Below are 13,862 nucleotides of genomic sequence, written 5' to 3'. Positions count from 1 at the left end.
ATATTTCTTATCTGATTTAGCTTTTTATTCTCAGTCTTTTATGAAACAGGGAGGGGAGAGACCAATATGTGCTTCTAAAATTTTCTTGTTTGCTTATTCATATTTTAAAATACGCATTCTTTATCTAGCCTATGACTTTAGATTTCTAATTTTAATTTTTAATATAGGGCTTTGCTAGAGAGATCTGCTTAGAATTCTTTCTCAGATTTGGCTGATCTGAATGCCAATATTTTAGCCTTTTTGTAAGGGCTTAAAATGTACTTAGGGTGGTGGAATACTCTTATTTTTAACCCAGTATGTGCTATTTTTATAATGAAATGGACCATTGAAAGGCTTTAAAAATGTCATACAAATTTGTGTTTGATTTCAAGACTATCTAGATAGTGTACAAACATCAAGTCCTTGGGAAAAAGAAAAGGTCTAAAATAAAATTTCCCTCTGTTTTTAATGGTATATATGCTAAGCAGTACTTAATTAGTCTACTAGATATATACCATCACTGTGTGGGTGAGAAGGAGAGAGTCTAAATAAAGGACATGAATTTTATCTGTTTATCTCAAGGACTCAATACAAGTATAAATCAAAGCCATAATAATAATAATAAAACCATGAGCTCTCAGACTAGGGAGCAGGTGCCCTAATGGCTAAGAACAATGATACCTGGATTTGAATTTGTCTTTGTCAGAGGACTACCGTGCCACGGAAGTTGGGACACATTATTTCAGTCTTCTAAGCATGTTTCCCATTTTAAATAGAAAAAATGTTAAAGCAATAGTTGTACATATGGCTAAGTTCTTAGAAAAATAGAAGATACAATGTTTGAAGTTGCTTAGCAGGATGCATGGTACACCACAGAAGACCAATATGGGTTGGCTATTATTAGTCTTATTGTTATCTGAAAATATTGATAGAATAGGTTCTTGCTGACACCGATGGCTACAGAAAAGCCCTCAGAGCTTGGAAGTCAGGAAGGGCTTTGAGTATCTGCAGAATGCTAGGCGGTACATTCACAGGGCAGTAGACCCAGTTTACAGAGGGGTCTGAGAGTATTAACCTAAAGCAGTCATCTGCAAGTAAGAATTTTCTTTCAATTTTGTTTTATCTTTTGAAAAATTCAAGCAAATCTTGCAGTAGACTCCATAAGACACACTCATAGGTGTTAATGTAAGAGTAATATGCTTCCTTCGCCTTGCATTCTAAATCCTCAAGTCCAATTTCTGCTTTTGAGGGCTGAAACCTATTTATTCTGGCATTTTCTCATTGATATCAGATGGAGTAACACAGGTAGAAAATGAGAAAGAAGTCATGCACACAATACTGGAAACAGGAGTTTTAACAGGAGTTTTAGTCGGGACAGGGAGTGTCTTTATAAAAAGGATGCTGAATGAAATATTCTTGGACTATTTACAACAGTAGATACTATCTTGTGAAAACCTTTTAAGTGTCAGGCACTCCATAAGCATTTTCTCATTAAATTCCCACAACATCTTTGAGAACAAGATGTTATCTGCATTTGCAGGGGTAAACATTGCTAAGGAAAGATGAAGTACAGAAGCAATGAGGCCGTTTGGTAGGCTCTGAACTGGTCCAATTTTAACATGAAGACAATTGTAGTGAAAGGATAGTACTAGAAAAGTTAAAAAGCACTTGTTTGATTTTCTAATTCAACATCCACTTACTGAATGCTTGCTTCGTATCACATGATGGTGAGTAAGATTTTTGTCCTTGCTTCAGAGTTAGACAGGAAGTTCAGCTGGCAGTTTCAGGGTTGTGTGGTAAGAGCCATTATGGCAGCAATGAACACAGGGAGTCTGGGAAACTGAGGAGGCAAAGCCTTTAGCTTTGGGCATTCTGAGTATTTTTCACAGACATGGAGAGAGAGTTTGAAAAACCAAATTTTTATTTATCTCTTATTTTTATTTCTTTGGAGATAGGGTCTTGTGTTGCCCAGTTAATCTTAAGCTCCTAGGCTCAAGATTCTTTGACTTTAGCCTCACCATAATTGGAACTACAGGTGTGTACCTATAATTCTTTAATTGTGAGAACTGAATTTATAACTGAGTGGATGGATGTGGGGTATGGAAGCATACCCTTTGGCTAGAAGTCACGTCTCTGGAATCAGACTGCTTGGGTTTGATTCCTGGTTTTGCTGCCTGTTAGCAATGTGATTTTAGGCAAGAGACTTAACTTCTTTGTGTGTGTGTGTGTGTGTGTGTGTGTGTGTGTGTGTGTGTGTTTGACATGGGGGTTGAACCCAGGGGCACTTAACTACTGAGCCACATCCTCTCTTTAATTGTTATTTTGAGACAGACTCTCACTAGGTTGCTTAGGATCTCACTAAATTGCTGAGGTTTGCTTCAAACTTGCGATTCATCTGCCTCAGCCTCCCCAGTCACTGGGATTACTTAATTTCTACTCCCTGTTTTCTTGTTGAAAAATGGAGATAGAAATAGTACCTACCTCAATATTTGTGACATGCACCTGAAATCCCAGCTACATGGGGGCCTAAAACAAGAAGACAGCAGCAAGTTCAAGGCTGACCTTAGCAATTTAGTGAGTTCCTGTCTCAAAATAAGTTTGGAGGATGTACCTCAGTGGTAAAGTGACCCTAGATTCAATACCCAGTACAGGAAAAGAGAGAGAGAGAGAGAGAGAGAGAGAGAGAGAGAGAGAGAGAGAGAGAGAGAGAGAGAGAGAGAAAGACCTACTTCATAATATTCTTGTGAAGATTAAAATGAGTTAATATATGATTTTTTTTTTCCTGAGGATTGAATCTGAGGGGAATTACCACTGAACTACATCCCCAGTATATTTTATTTTTATTTTGAGACAGGGTCTCATTAAGTTGCTGATGGCCTCATTACATTGCTGAGGCTGGCCTTGAACTTGTGATCCTCCTGCTGTGGCCTCCAGGGTAGCAGGATTACAGGCTTTGGTCAGCATGCCTGGCTAATACATGAATTTTGATTTGCTTACTGCTATGGAAAATTGGAAGAGAGGGCAGTTGTGAGTGCAAATATTCTAGATGTCTAGGGGTCAATGCTACCTATACTCACCTTCATAAATTAATTGCTATTATGAGGGGTTTGTCATGGTCATGGATCTCCAACTCTCAGCTCTAATGTTTAAGCTAGGTCATCAGCTGAAAGGAACTAAGGTGAGTGGGGCTCCCTAAAAAGTGTGGCTGTTGGGCGGGGGATATAGCTCAGTTGGTAGAGTGCTTGCCTCGCAAGCATGAGGGCCTGGGTTCAATCCCCAGCGTCACAAAAAAGAAAAGAAAAAAAAAGCATGGCTGTTATCCAGCTTCCACCAATTATTGCCACATGAAAATATCAGTCCAGTGATGCCCCATCTGACATTCCTTAAGAAGACTCAAAACCTTGTATGTATGTAAAATATCACAATTCTTAAAACTCTTTATAATATAAACCAAAGAAATGGTCTGGAAATTTGTTCCACCTTTTTGAGTCCTCGGCGAGGTTCTTTGTTACCTCAGGTGATATAAAACAGGGTTTTCTTTCAAGTTTCCCACCAAAAAGAGCAGAGTGAAAGGAACTGTTCGACTCTGAGGAGCCAATTGCAGGCAGGCTGTGGTTCTCTCAAGCCTAGGCGCCTCGCCTGGGATGGCAGGAGGATGGACAGTTTTGCTGGATAGGGTAACCTGGATTGGGGTGGCGTCTAGGCCTGGAAACCGTGTGTGTGTGTGTGTGTGTGTGTGTGTGTGTGTGTGTGTGTGTGTGTAGGGAGTTGTAATTGAATGTTCCACAGATGGTGACATTTATCACATTTCAAATGTCAAGGAACAATTCATGTAAATGACTATTTTTAGTATCACTCGGATTCTTATTGTTTCATGTTAATATATATTCTGCAATATGAAAACCAAATTTAGCTTCAAAGGGATGACAGTTACAGGTAACTGCTGCCAAGCATAACATTTGAGACTGTAACTTCAACAAACATTCATTCGATAACTATTTATTGAGCATATGCTCTATTTATTTACACACTGCTCTATTTATGCTCTTTCATCTGGTCCTCTTAGTGACAAATGGTGGAATGTGTTGGGGTAAAATGGGTGGCAGTGAAGGCAAAGGGGCTCAAGTGGGCTTCAGGGTGCACAACCTTGTCCTAATGAGCTCCATGGTTTTATCAAATGATCTAACCTTCAGGGCTTCATTTGGAGAACAAAGTACCATGATTAGCCATAATGTTACAACTATTTTTCAAATACAGAATAAAATGAACCATATAGAGGTTATTATATTTACCCTGGGTCTGAACAGAAAACAACGACCAAATCAGGTTGAGAATTTAATACTATCTGCTTCAACATTTCTTTACTCTCTTGAATCTTAGCTTCTTAGCTTCCATTAATTTGAGTTGCCTGGTGGGGGGGGGGGGATCAGATTAAGTAGCAACACTCAAAAATAAACATGCTGACATTTTTTTTCACTCAAATTTATATCCTAATATGTTTTTGGAAGGTAAATTGTGTGAAACCTTTTCTACGATAACAAATTCAGTCTGCTGTCTACTCACTAGATTGTACCAGCTCAGGAATTTAAATTACACCCCAAGTAAACAGTGCAACCGCTGACATTTGAGTGTGGGCTACTCATGGACCCAAACCTTCTAGATTCAGGTGACTACATCCAGCTTCTGGATGCTTGATTCTTTTCTACTGGAAATGAGTGGTAGCAGTTAGGGCAACCACATGAAGGAACAAAGGAAGAGAAATTCTTTGGTTCTAATACTTCCTTCCACGGTATTAATGTACATCCTACTATACGACTCCTTATTTTCAATTAGTTTTTACCCAGATACAGTCTCTAAGCCTTTTACATCTTGGGATTCAAATTGCATAATCCTCTTCTTCATGATTTAATTGAGCTGAAACCATATTCCATGGTAATGGAGAGCTTTAGACCACTACAAAAATGCAAATGTCTTAATATCATGTAATATCCAGTGTCCCTGGGGTGAGAATTAAGACTTTCAATAGGAAAATCACACTAGCTCAAAAAGTTAACCCCTTTCAATTTTTATTTTGCTTTTTTATGTTGAGTACAACATTATGTTATACATGAATGTAGATCATGTAGATTATAGACTATTTAATTATACATGGAAAAATTTTAGAACTGTACCTGAAACATAGTTAACAGGAAAATCTTTATCATATCATCATCATCAATGTGAAGTTCCTTCTAAAACTTTCCTTCTGTTTCTTTAGGTTGTGTGAGTTCTACTTTGCATTTTGTATCAGGACCTGTTATGGTTTAGATATGTGGTGTCCCCCTAAAAGTTTATGTTAGACAATGCAGAAATGTTCAGAGGTGAAAAGATTAGAGTATAAGAGCCATAACCATCGGTGGGTTAATCCATTTGATGGATTAATAATTTGAATCCACTACTAGGTGGCAGATGTAGGCAGGTTGGGTAGAATTGGAGAAACGAGGTCATTGGGGGCATGCCTTTGGGAATATGTTTTGTCCCACTCCTTGCTCTTTCTGCTTCCTGGTTGCCATGAGCAGAGAAGCTTTCTTCTGTCCTTCTGTCATGATGTTCTGCCTCACCATTCATTGCCCAGAGCAATGAAATTGGCTGCTGGCTGGACTGAACCTCTGAAACTATGGGCTCAAAACGCAGTTTTCCTCCTCTGGGTTATTTTTGTCAGGTATTTTGGTCACAGACTTAGAAAGTTAATTAACATGGGACTTTAAGTGATAATACTCAACATGGAGATTTCTCTTTTTTTTTTTTTCTTTTTTTTAATTTAAATTTTTATTTTTATGGACTGCATTTTGATTCATTGTACACAAAGGGGTACAACTTTTCATTTCTATGGTTGTACATGATATAGATTCACACCATTCATGTAATCATACATATACATAGGGTAATGCTGTCTGTCTCATTCTACTATCTTTCCTTCCCCCACCCCCTCCTGCCCCATTTTCCTCTACACCATCCAAAGTTCCTTCTTTCTTCTCCCTGACACCCCCTGACCCCTGGGAGATTTCCCTTTAACACAAGACTTTGGAATGCTACTCTATATTAGTTTGTATTCTCTAGAGAAAGGGAACTAATTAAAGATAGATAAAGATATAGACAGAGGGTGGGTGTAAGCTCAGTAGTAGAGTACTTGCCTAGCATGTCCAGGACCCTGAGTTTGACGCCCAGCAAAGAAATGTATATATGCAGGCTTAGATGTAGATGAGAACTGGCTTGCCCAATTATGGAGGCTAACAAGTCTCAAGATCTGCATTTGGCAAGCTGGAGTCCCAGGGGAGCCAGTGGTATAGTTCCAGTCTGCATGCTGGCAAGCTTCAGACCAAGGAAGAGCCTGTTTCAGCTGTGTCTGAGGACAGGCGGGCGGGAGAATATTTCTTCTTACTCACGGGAGTGTCAGGATTTTTTTTTTTTTTCGAACTGGTTTTGTGTTGCTCATCCGAGTTGGAGAGGGCAGTAAGCTTTACTCAGTAGAAACACTTTTACATCCACATCCAACAAAATGTTTGATGAAATGTCCAGGTACTCTGTGTCCCTGTCCAGTTAACATATAATATTTTCCAAGATATAGGCCATATCAACTTGTTTCCTCTTTCCTTAGGGAATGAAACTCACTTGATCTGTTAATTTTTCCAGTATGTAAGGCACAGTAGCTTACAAAGTACTTTTATGAATATTCATTGTTTTGAAGACGTTAATACCAGTTGGAAAGACAAACCAAAAACTGAATTTAATAATACTGTCTAAACCAGGCATGGCAATGCATACCTGTAAATCCAGCAACTCAGGAGGCTGAGCCAGGAGGATTGCAGGCATGAGGTCACCTTGGATAACTTAGTAAGAGCCTCAGCAGTTCAACAAGACTCTGTCTCAAAACTAAAAATGAAAAGAGCTGGGATGTAGCACTCCTGGATTCAATAACTGGTACCAAAATAGATACGTAAATAAATAATAAAAATATCGTTTAATGAGGATCCCCAGGTGCCACTAACAGTCTTTGAACAGTAGCCTCTCCCTGCTTCATCATGTACAGATAGCTCACCATCTCTGGATGCCAAACTTCTCTGAGTCCACATTCTGTGTCATCATTGACAGAGGTGAGAAGGGCACGGGCATCTTCTGCAGGAGGCTTTAGCAAATGAAAACCATAGCAGAGCCAGGAGTGACTAAGCACATGGAGACAGGTGAACGGTGGAGATAAGCAATTCTGCAAAGGGAGCTAGTGGCACCTATTGGTCCTTCTTGCAATCAAGCCTCAAGGAAGGAGTGGGTCTCAGAGTAAAGGCTGTGGAGGCTTTCATTAAGCATGGGGAAATTACATTCTGGAATAGTTATTTGTGGATATTCTAAATATGCCTTTCTCTGTAGCCATTTCCTTCATCTGCAGCCACAGTGAAATGGAAACAAAGGTTCCTAGAAAACAACGTCCCAGGTGTGAGCCCTTTAAGCATATGGAGCAGTTTTATGTCATTCTTTAAATAAAACTCATTCTTTAAATAAAACTGGATCTGGGAAGGAGGGCCCTAAAGGGTCACTGGAACTGCAGAAGGAAGAGCAGGAGGGGTGGGGAACAAATAGGCTCCTTGTAGCTTCAGGACCAGGAAGCTGAACAGCAGCTGACTTGGCACAGGTCTAATGAGGACCCCATGAACATCTTATGAAAAGGGGTGGTGTCATGCAGGACTAAAGTAGGACCCAACAGAATCAACTGGGAATTATGTTTCAGCAAGGACATCGGTGGCCATGTCATTCCTAGTACATACAGAAAAAATGAATTATAAGAACAAGCATCCACTAAATTCAAAATGGGCAAATTTGAATAGCTCTAAATGCACAGGAAGTACTACTGACAAGTGGACTGTTAACCCAATACAGAGTTTGGCCTATGAGGGCAGAGACTGTGCTTGAGCCCATATAAAGTCTCAAGATCCCACAGACACATCTTCAGTAACCACTTCTAGTCCTTTTAACCAGATCAGGAAAGGCTATTGTTTTGGAATTTCTCCAAAGGGTCATGACCACATGGTTGTCCTGGATATGTGAAGAAGTTACCATGCAGTGATATGATTTCATAGGGTTCAGGACTGAAATGATAGAGTCAGCCTGTAGGATGAATGGCATAACAACTGCCAAGAAGCAGAGAGAGAAGGGTTGAGAAATCAGTTTGTTCTTTATTTCTGGACCTATACTCTCTGTTTCAGATTCCAGCCAACCAAAAGAATTCATGGCTCCAGTGATATCCATCCATCCATCCATCCATCCATCCATCCATCAATCCATCCAAGACGCATTTATTGAATGACTACTATCTTCTAGGAACTCACCTAAGAGTAGAGATTTTAACAGTGAGGAACAAAGACAAAAATCCTTGCTCTTACGGTGTGGAGAAGTAGATAAGAAGGAAAGTAAATCGGCATAAAATCAGTTGATCATGGCTATATTTTAGTTTTATCAGAGTAAAAGAAAAAGGGCTGGGAATATAGCTCAGTGGTAGGGTTCAATCCTTACGCAGCGGTGTACTCCTGTAATCCCAGTGGCTTGGGAGGCTGAGACAGGAGGATAGCGAGTTCAAAACCAGACTTAGCAATTTAGTGAGGCCCCAAGCAATTCATCAAGAACCTGTCTTTAAATGAAATGCAAAAAAGTGCTAGGGATGTGTCTCAGAGGTTAAGTGCCCCTGGGTTTAATCCCTGGCACCAAAAAAAAAAAAAAAAAAAAAAAAATCCTTGGTACAAAAAAAAAAAAAAAAGAAAGAAGATTATTTACTTCTGGAAGATACTCAAGCTAAATATTGACCTAATTTTCTACATAGTATTATGTTCTTGTTTGGAAACAGTACTAAATCACTCCAGCAGGACTGGTAGTTTCTCTGGTACTGGGAAGGGCTGGAGCTCTTGGCATCTAGGAAGCCAGTGGTGATGTAGTGAGTGAGTATAATTTGTGATTGCCTATTAACAAATTAAAGCAGAAATGGTCATGACCTGACCTTTTTGTGATGTAAGTCCTCAACCACCAGGGTGTCAAGGGAGCTCTTTTCAACATCATGCCTCCGTCCCCATGTCCCTCATCAGATTCACGTGGCTTTGTATCTTCATGGAAGTCAATACCTCACATGCTGTTATTCTAAACTACCATCATTAATCAAAGTGAGGCTAATCCAGGAAGAACAGCCCTGGCATTAGGGTGGGTGCCAGGAGCCAGCCGTGATGTTCCACAGAGGACGGTGGCACACTGACTGCAGGGTTTATTCATCCCTCTGTACTTCATTCCCTGGGGCGTCTCCTGAGACCAGCAGCTCATTTTCTCAAGGGCTATCTTCAGCCTGCATCCCAGCCTCACTCCAATTACTGCGGTGTAATAACAGTTGGGTCTTTAGACTAAGTGGACATTTGAGATCCTCAGATAACTGGAGATATCATATCCTTCACTGCAAGAGACAATGAGTCTTCATTTAAGGCCACATTCCAGGTGCTAGCAGGGAATTCCATTTGAATGCTTTTATTCAGAGAGCTAAAATAGCAAACATATTTTTCTTATCATAATTATAGTCTCTGCTTTAGAGCAAAGTAAGAAACCAAGGCAAAACTCAGTCATCTTTACTATAAACCTAGATCCTTTTGCTCTTAGTTAAATTATCAATGAAAGATTTTATTATTTATTTCTCATGTTGCCTGGCACATCATAAAAAAAGCTGTGTTATGTAAAGCATACATCTGGCTCCTCACAAACTCTCTTGTCACCTGTCCCCTTTCCCCCAGGTGTGAAGTATGTGCTTGTGTGTGCTTTAATACAGCAATCAGGAGTGCTGGCTTGGGTCAGATCCTGAGGTGTTAGACCATCATGGCTATGCACCAGCTTTGGGAAAATTATTCCAAAAATTATTTTAGGTACTCCAGCAGTGTGAAGGTAGGTATTGGGCCAATGTGCAGCACACTGTCAGAGAACAGCTGGCTAGCTTGTAGCTATTAGGATGTTTCAACCAAGCAAGGGACATGGAAGTGCGCACAAAGCAGAGCCCAGAACCAACTTCGGGAGACTTCAAGCCTTGATGAGTGCTTGGGACAACACAGTGGTGTCGCAGCCTCCCTTCCCCAGGGGCTGTGGCTGAACTTCGTATGGGCTGAGCATCCTGCCACAGGCTCCCGCACTGCTGCTGGCCGCCCTGCCCTTTCCTGGCCCGGGTGTGGACATGCTGGCCTCCGGCGCTCTTAAGGGCAGGCGCCAGGGCGGAGCTGGGGCATGGCTCCATGCATAACCCCTCCCTTGGAAATGAATTCCAGTGTCTGATTGCAGACTTCATTCATCTTAACAAAGGACTACTCTTATTCACTTTGATTGAAATGGAAAACGGCCTCCTTAGGAATTAGGCATTGCAGTTGCATATGAGAAATCTGAGGATGAAGTTGTGATTTTTACTATGATGCCCATAATGCTTTCCTCTTGTCAAGGCACCCAGTTGTATGAACCAGGATGATGTTCTACGATAATAGAACCCAAAATGAGACCTGTATGTGGTGTAGGAATTTTTTTTTTTTTTTTTTTTTTAGGCCAAGATATTCCCTTTTTCCAAACTGTGCATATTTACTGAATGCATTTAAAGAATACGTGGCAAAAACTTTTAAATTGTAACATAGTAGTAAATCAATCATCCAGTTTAAAGTGTCTGCTGGTAGTTAAGCAAGGGCTGGATTATACAAAAATATGATCATAGTATTCAGCACATTTGAGCAAACATTTATTGAATAGTAATGCACTGTGCTTGGCATAAAGGATACAAAGGTGAATAAGACATGGATCCTTCATTCAAAAGCTGATGAAGTCTAGCACGATGGTACACCCCATAATCCCAGTAAATGAGGAGATCCAAGCAGGAGGATCGCAAGTGAGGCCAGTCTGGGTAATTTAGCAAGACCCTGTCTCAAAATAAAAATGAGAAGTGCTGAGGATGTCACTGCATGGTAGAGCACCTCTGGGTTTAACCTCTAATGCTGCAGAAAGAAAACAAAAAAGTTGATAAAGTGGTTGGGGTGAAGTCGGTGGGCAAGAACAGACAAACGCTTTCAAAACATAAACATTGTGTTGGAGGAGAAAGCAGGAGGCAGGGAGAACAGAGAGGAACTTCCAATCTGAGAGTTCAGAGGAGGCTGTGTTGGACTGGAGCTGAGTCTCCAGGATAAATAGGAGTTGGCGAGCTAAATAGACGGAAGGGTGGGGAAGAGGTCTGTGCTTGGGTGAATGGCAGGCCTGTTCAGAAATAAGGAACAACATTATGCCTGCAAATGCAGAGAGAAGGAATGTAGAAGGCAGAATATGGAGAAAGATGAGCCAAGAGAGAAGAATAGGCAGAGTTAGGCCCTGGGAAGCCTCCACACCAGGCTAAGCAATTTTGACTTTCCTCTAGGACAGGTGGTGGTTGGTAGAAGGTGGGCCTGGCTCTCTGCACACAGCCCCATCTGTGGAGAACATAGGAATTTTAGAGATAACGCTCACCCAGCCTCCAAGGGTAAAGAAAAGTCAGTGGGGCCATACCTGTGTACCTGGGGAGGCTGCCTTGGTCTTAATGCTGACAAATAAGGGTGTCTTCTCCCTCCTAACCCAGCTTGTGTTCAGTGTTGGGTATTAACCTTTCTTTTCCAAATTTCTTTCATTTTTTTATTGACATGTAATCATTGTACATATTTATTCTTCACCGAATTTCACTTTCCACCTGGTTATAAGTACTGGGATAGATGATTTTAACATATATCGAATTTTATTTTTCAGGTGAAAGGACACCTCTTCTTTTGTCGTTGTTTCTTTGTTTTTTTTTTTTTTTTTTTTTTTTTTCAAAGCCTACACTGGGAAGCTTTGTTTTAGCTTTTATTCCAAAATATTCTTATTCACCAACTCTGATGTTCAGTAAAGAAGCACGCATTGGATTCAACGATTAAGTACCACTATGGCAGGCTTTTGGCTGGGGTGCAGTACAGAGCAGGTGAGTCGGGTTCCTGTCTCAAGGAGCATGAAGGCATGTGGTGATGGTGTATGGTGAGGGAGGTGGACTCAGGGAAGTAAATGGAAATTACAATAAAGCATGCCAACAGCCATGGCGGGCATTATATTTGGGAGCATATAACAAGAACATGATCCTAGCCTGAGTGTCAAAAGAGGTTTCTCAACAGGAAGTGATATTTAAACTGAGAGCTGGAGGATACATATGAGTGAGCCAAGCAAACAGAAGGAAGAAGAGTGTTCCAGGCAGAGGGACAGCATGAGTAAGAGTCCCAAAAGTAAGTGAGAACATGGCACATTTCAAGAATTCAAACAACTCCCTGTGGTTGAAGAGGAGTCTAGGGAGGAAGGGGCCCTCTTTGAGATGAGAGGAAGGGACAGGGGTAGTGGCTGAGTCAGGGAGGGCTTTGGCAGCCTCATGAAGCAGCCTTTTGCTGTCTGCTACAACTGAATCGGCCTTCAGAAGTTTTCCCTTATTTTAAATTTTGGACAATCACTATCAGAGAGGTTTAACGACTTTTCTAAAATCGAATGACTTTGAATTAACAAGGCCATTGTGTTCTTTCTTAGGTGTACTCAGAAGCAGACCATGACATTGGGTATTATCAGTTTTGGGGGAGGTAAGTTTAGACCATAGCAGCAATGAAGTGGGAAAGGGAGCAGGAAGAGGCTGTTAATGAAATCCAAGTTAGCAAGGCTGGTGTGTTGGTCAGCTTTTCATATCTGTGACAAAATACCTGAGATAATCAACTTATAAAGAGGAAAGGTTTATTTTGGCTCAAAATTTCTGAGATTTTAATCCATGGTTGGTTGATTCTGTAGTTTTTTGGCCTGTGGTGGGGTAGAACATCATGCTGGGAGCACAGGGCAGAGGACATGGCTTACTGAAGGGCAGCTGAAAGGCAAAGAAAGACAGAAAGTGACCAGGGTCCCAATATCCCCTTCAAGGGTACACCTCTAATGACCTAACTTCCACCAACTAGCCTCCCCCCTCCCCTTATAGTTTCTACAACCTCTTAGACCTTTAACAGATGGACTTTTGGGGAGCATTTCAGATCTAAACTATAGCAGGAGGTAGCACTGCAGGGAAACTAAACCCAGGCCTCTCACCTTGTCTGAGGGGGATGAAGGATAAAAACCTCAATTCCTGTCAGTGTTGGTTGAAGCCCATATTTGGGTGAGGATATATTCATTCTCTGGCCATATGGGTGGGTGAGGTGGTCTTCGAGGACAGAGAAAACCCTTGGTCAGAGGTATACAAGTATGGAGATGCAGGCATTTGGGGGGCACTAAAGGAGCCAGGGTCAGACACCAAAATATCTGCTGCACAGATCTAGGGTCCCAAGTTCATGCCCTGCCATTGCACTGGCTGGATTTGACTTGAATTCTACTTGACTAGGAGAAAAGAAGTGACTTGAAGGTGACTGGAGCCATTAAAGCCGTGGAACACTCTGGAACTCATTGCTAAGGCCCAGGTAACACCTTGGACTCCAGGTCAACGTCTCCTTCATTGCAGCACACATTTCCCATACCTCTTTGCTTCACTCTGGGGTCTTGATACTGAAGGAAAGCACATCATTTTGAGCAGCCAAGTTTAATTAGGGAAATAAATGAGAATCCACAAAATAAGAACTTTGTGAAGCATAGGGCATTGAACAAGGTCAAGCACTTAGCTTAAAACTATTGAATTAATTAGGGTACAGATAGTTGACTTGGGACTTGGGGGCATTCTGGCTTATGGAACTTTTCCAGAAATGAATGGAATCAGAAATGAATGGAATCCCCTGAGTTTGGGGAATCTGATATTTAATGACCCAATTTGGGGCCTAAAAAGTTCATGGTAATTTATCTGAACA

At 41.1% G+C, this 13,862-nt stretch overlaps 1 long non-coding RNA gene across 1 annotated transcript; it reads left to right on the top strand.

The window, feature by feature from the left end:
* The first annotated feature begins 12,254 nt into the window (after positions 1-12,254).
* LOC306665534 lies at positions 12,255-13,523 on the top strand. The gene is made up of 3 exons (XR_013765062.1): positions 12,255-12,284; positions 12,577-12,626; positions 13,406-13,523. It is a non-coding gene; the product is annotated as an uncharacterized lncRNA (long non-coding RNA).
* The last annotated feature ends 339 nt before the right edge of the window (positions 13,524-13,862 follow it).

This window comes from Sciurus vulgaris (genome assembly GCF_902686455.1).
Source record: "Sciurus vulgaris genome assembly, chromosome: 7".
In the NCBI taxonomy this organism is placed as follows: Eukaryota; Metazoa; Chordata; class Mammalia; order Rodentia; family Sciuridae; genus Sciurus; species Sciurus vulgaris.
Note: the sequence above shows the minus strand (reverse complement) of the source record. Positions and strands in the feature narration are given on the sequence as shown.